Source organism: Filicampus tigris, chromosome 2 (genome assembly GCF_054856515.1).
Source record: "Filicampus tigris isolate MCC_2025a chromosome 2, RoL_Ftig_1.0, whole genome shotgun sequence".
NCBI classification, from domain to species: Eukaryota; Metazoa; Chordata; class Actinopteri; order Syngnathiformes; family Syngnathidae; genus Filicampus; species Filicampus tigris.
This window is the reverse complement of record NC_141218.1, coordinates 25,366,493-25,372,492: the sequence shown is the minus strand read 5'-3', so window position 1 is coordinate 25,372,492 and position 6,000 is coordinate 25,366,493.

Here is a 6,000-nt window from a genome sequence, read left to right as displayed (position 1 = left end):
ACAACAACAGCCCTTTAAGATGTTCATCCACAATACAACATTGTCAGTGTGGTGACAAAGAACTTCAGCCAAACGCTGCTGAGGAGGACACCAACATACAAACAAGTGGTGTAAATGCGGCCTGAATGAATCATTGTCGCGTAAGTGGAATAAATAAAACAGCATGTGAGACGTTGAAAAATGTTCTTTTTTTTTTTTTTTGGCGGGGGGTGACAGGATGACACTACTAATGTAACATGCCTTATTCTGATTCTCAACTCATTCAAATTTGACAGACTTTTATGCACCATCCTCTCAAAAGGCCCGTATTAGTTCAGTTTATATAAATTTAACATAATACACATAAGAAGTGGAGCCCAAATTAGGAAACAGACCCACATTGTGTGTAGCTTTTTTCACATTGATTTAACTTCATTCATTTAGTGCCAATAATTACTTTCTCCAAGTTGATTGGGCCCTCTAAATTGCCCCTAGGTGTGATTGTGAGTGCGGATGTTTGTCTCTGTGTGCCCTGCGGTTGGCTGGCAACCAATTCAGGGTGTCCCCTGCCTACTGACCCAAGACAGCTGGGATAGGCTCCAGCACGCCCCGCGACCCTTGTGAGGAGAAGCGGTATGGATAATGAATGAATGAATGAATTACTTTCTCCTGATCTTCTTTGCTACTAAACTACAAGTAAAACAAAGGCAGTGCATTATTGTGGCCCTTTACCAAGACAAAAAGCGTTAATTCAATTTGTCTCCCGCAACAATCTTTGTTGTGTTGTTCTAATAGATTGACACACGTGATTTTGTGCTACTTTGCCCTGAAGCGCAGTGACTCAGCAGATGGAGCAAACACACTGGGAGCTCCTCAAAACAGAGAAAAAGCTCAAATCACAAACTACATGATTAGAATTCGGCCCAAATGAGTGGTAGCTGATGACAATGTTTAGAAATCGAATTATAAGTTGTTAGAACTCCTGGGTTGCACCGCTTACGTCACGTACATCACCATAGAAACGTATCACTGTTGTGTATCTGTCATGTATCTTTTTGGAAATCCCCCCCACACAAACACGCACAGAGATGATTCAAGAAGTTGGTCCTTGGGCACTGAAAAGAATGCGAGGAAAAGGATACATACTGAATTGCGGTTTCAACAACCAGTTATGACTCACAAACACGAGGGAAGAACAGGGAGGGGGTGAAAAGATTATTCTGGGATGGCTGCTATAGCAACAAAATAAGCAAGGGGGCAGGTACTAGCTGGGTTGTTTCCATAGCAATGCCCTTTGTGTGTATGGATAAATATCACATGCCACAAAGCAGTTTGTAATAAGGAACTTTGTTCCGCCTTCTACTGTTGTTTTGTTTTTTTATTTGGTCTTTGAGGTGACACACAGACACACTCCTCCCTTTGCAAGTTGAGCCTTGCGCCTGCCACCGCATCGATTGCACAGTCATGAAGTTGCTGACAAATCTCCTTCACTATTCTACTGTTTACCCAATTGAACATATCAGCTTCAGGACAGTCATGTATCACCATAGATACGCTCAGTTATGAAACATGTACGAGTACGTTCACAACAAATTAACCCACAGTGTGCCCCACTCCTTCCACAATGCCTGATAAACCACTCAGACCACTCACAGTCCACACCTTTGAAGTCTTGTTTCTTGGGTGAGAAATTTAGGGTTTTGAAAGAGTTTGCTTCACCCTCACACCACCTCCCGTCTGTTGCTCTACAACACAAGCAGACACCTTCCCGAGCTGTACATTCCACTCATAACTCTAAATGTTTCAACACCCAAACACTTTTTCCTCTGGGTGGGATGAAACCACCAGCAAGTCCACACATGAAATAGAAGTGAAGCGTTTCCAAGTGAGGGTCGTAGTATTTGTTTTCTCAAAAGCAGACGTCCAGTGCTCAGCTACCGCCAGTCTGTGGACGGCTCGATTTAACGTACGTGTTTTGCTGTGTTCTTCTGTTTAATGAGAACTGGCAAGCAACTACAATCTATACCATTTGCCGTCAGTAGGGTCGTGGGTAAATGGAGCGTATCTCGGCTGACTTTGGGCAGGAGGCGGGGTATATACCCAGGACTGAGCGTGAGTCAATCTCACGGCAGAAATTACAACTGGTGGCCAAGTTGAAAGCTGAACATTCAGTACACGCCCAAGCCACAAACTGTCTGGGAAGCTATTGTTTACAATGGGATGTGTTCTCAGTGTAGTATTTCTGATACTACAGCCTTAGTGGTGACACTTTATGATCACTGCTCACATCAATACTTCTCAATATTGTGGTCACCAGAGAGCGCCTTCATTTTACTTTCCTGTGACAGTGGAAGTCATCGTGCTCCACCTTCAGATTCGAGTAATATGAGCTCAAGGCGACTCTGGGGTTTCCCATCCAGAAAAGCAGGGGCTGCCTGTTTTCCCTCCAACGTACGTCTGCCTCTCTTCCCTCCCATCAGGCACTCTCACGCTGCAAGGCAACCCAAACTGCCCTAGAAATAAACACCTCGTTCTTGTTACGTAACTGCGTCTGCTTTGGTAACGATACTGTGTCATTTTGTATTTCGGCGAACTCTTGGGGCTTTGGGTTTTTTTTTTTTCGCCCCTTGGCAGAATCATCTCTGACCTCCCTCATTGCATTCCGGTAGAGAATTGCTACGCTGCATTTAAGTGCCACGGAGAAATGTGTAGCTTTGAGCAAACAAAGGAGGAGAAAGGCCCCCCAAAACAATCTGGAGGTCACTTTCTTGCCTGGGATACAGTTACACAACCCTAGACATGCATTCCTGTACTATTTTTTGTCCAAGCCCCGAGTTGCCATTGGTTAACCATTGAAATATCTACTGCTCCACGTCAAGGGGTAAAGCCCTCAAATGCTGAGTAAGGATTCATTTTCCTGCCTTAATTGCCCCTGAAGTTGAGAGTGTTTGTGTGCTTAGCGGGAATTTTAAGCCCAACCCCAAACTTGAGTGTAAGGAAGCCTCTATAAAACTCAGAGGGTGGCTCTGTGCATGTGTGGCAGCTAAGAGCTGTTTTTGTCCGCTTGCAGACATTCCTACGCCAACTGACTTCTATGGGCCATAAAGGCTTCGGCAAAGCCCTTAAACATGTCAAAGGGGGAAGGCCATGTCTATTTAAGGCCAGCGGCCATGGCTTCAGCTTTTTAAAGAAGAAAAAGTTGCACATCCCTTGTATAATTATATGTCTCTTATCTCTGATCATAGTAAGCTGAACCAAAAAATGAGCTTCTTTTCTAACAGCATCTGCAATGTATTGACAGTCTGAAGCTGGTTTAGATTTTATGCCAATGGATCCTATTTTGATCCACGGTAGGAGCAGAGATTTGAGCACCAAATCGTGCTAACTAGTAGGCCAGGGGTGGCCAACCACTCAAAGGCAAAAGAGCCACAATTTTGACAGTGTTACCACAAAAAGCTACAGCATACACATACACTTAGTACCTTGATTGTCGAATGTAATCCATTCCAGCACCACATTCAAACGAGTCCTCCACACACACCGTATTGCTCACTTTGTGTAAAAGTGAAAATTTTCCTCACAATCCTGTCACGGGCCCAAATTACATTTTCATCAGACAAACCTGCTGTAATAATATCAAGAGCTCACGGGTTGGTTTTATCACAATATTAATGTCACAGTAAGACATTTATTGCAATATTGTGTGAAAGCTCACACACCCTAAAAACAGTTGGGTTAAAAATAACACAATTTTGGGTAAAAAATGGACCGATCCACTAATTAGGTCAATTTGACCCAACTTCCACTGTTGTTTTGTACAAACCAGACCAATTTTTAGAAAAACTAATTTTTTTTAAAAACTACCCATTTTTGGGTTGTTTTTGCAGAAAACAAGAAAGTTGAGTCAAATTGACTCAAGTAGTGGATCGGTCCATTTTTTACCCCAAATTGTGTTATTTTTAACCCAACTGTTTTTAGAGTGCAACACTGCAGTATCAGCATTGCTGGAAAGTTCACGGTACAAGGTCTGGTCACTAATTTGACAGTATCATATTTCTTATTTTTAGCATTTGAAATGTTATACTGTCTAGTGACAGTGATTTCGTTGCTTATCAAGTCAGAAACACAGGAACACTGTGAATAAAGGCAACGGGTATAGAAAAAGCCAAGTAACAATAAATAAAATAATCACCTTGTTTGTTTCTTTTTCTGTGCTTAGTGATACGCTTACATTTGGAGGGCAACTTATCTCTGATGTGTTGTCCAAGGCAAGGGTTGGAAGTCAGGGAAAGTGGAAGCCTCAACCACGGACATTACACCCCACCAGACGACGGCACGTCGTTGTGACATATCCAAAAAAAATTTAATAGGACGATAATGTACTGTAGCTCCGAGCATACGCGGCTGACTTTTGTTTCCATAGCTCCACGGGAGAAATGTCACGTGCGCCAGTCAGCCAATCACCAGTGGATTTCTTCAAACGTATGTGTCAAATTATCACGTGGGTTACACAGCCAACAGGGGTGCCTGTATTGCCTGTATTAACACAAACCCGGAAGTGAGGTGCCGAAAGGCCACACTGGTGAGTAAAATTACATTTTAAGATGGACGGCTCATTATTTTGCAGTGAAACAAGACCGATAGCAAGGACAATAGCAAGGAACCTTTACCACACCATTCCATGCTCCACACCCCTCCTCACATACACAATGGGGTTGACGGAGCATTGCTAAGCTCATTTTCGAAAAGGGCTTCAGGAGCCGCAAGAACCCGGCCAAAGAGCCGCATGCGGCTCGGGAGCCGCGGGTTGGCCAGTACTGTCGTAGGCCATCGTTCTGCTGCTGTCAATTTTTGTTCTTGTCACTTCAAATCCATGTCTACAGTACAAAGCTTTGTGTAACTCCTGCAGAAGCAATGCCTTGGAGGTATCATTGCAGGTATTGTGTTAATAGTGAGTTCATGTGAAAATGTGCAGATGAAAACAAGTTTCTGAACTTACTTGGGGTATGTTTATTAAAATGTTTTAGTGAGATTCACATACACAGTACTGTAAATGCATTAAGACCTGGAAATTACATGTGTAATGTAAACACTAATTCATAATAATGTTGAAATTGCACTCATTTTTGTTCAGAAATGTCAGATTGCTCATATATGAAACAAGATTTGCATAGACAGAGCTGGGCACTTTACCCATTTTTGCCGGTCCGTCGTCCGTCCTCCATCAGTGACATGAGGACCATTCTGTTCCCGTCCCTCCATCCTTTTTCATAAAAATATCGCCCTCCGTCTGTCCTCATCCTTTTAAAGCGCTTCCGTCCTCACACTCCGTCGGTCCGCCCGCGCCGCCGCCGCCCATAAAAAAGAAAAAAGTGTCCGTTAGCTGTTCATTCATTAGCTGTTTAAATTCCTATGCACATCCACTTACCGGCTTGGGAGTATTTTGAGTGGATTGAATTGTTTACAACTGTTTAACCAAGGGCGGCACGGTGGTCGACTGGTTAGCACGTCCGCCTCACAGTTCAGAGGTCGTGGGTTCGATCCCGGCTCCGGCCTCCCTGTGTGGAGTTTGCATGTTCTCCCCGTGCCTGCGTGGGTTTTCTCCGGGCACTCCGGTTTCCTCCCACATTCCAAAAACATGCATGGTAAGTTGATTGGATACTCTAAATTGCCCCTAGGTGTGATTGTGAGTGCGGTTGTTTGTCTCTGTGTGCCCTGCGATTGGCTGGCAACCAGTTCAGGGTGTCCCCTGCCTACTGCCCAAAGACAGCTGGGATAGGCTCCAGCACGCCCCGCGACCCTTGTGAGGAGAAGCGGTACAGATAATGGATGGATGGATGGATGTTTAACCAAGACAGCTTTTAAGTTGCTAGAAACTGTGATGACCGTGTGATGTGATGAAGATGTTGATGGAGATGACGCGGACTGGAGCAAGCCAGGGGACATCGAGAGAATAGTAAAGATTGCGTTATAGCACAGCTCTTGGGTTTTGTTGCATGTTTTCACTTTTTATTGCGTTAT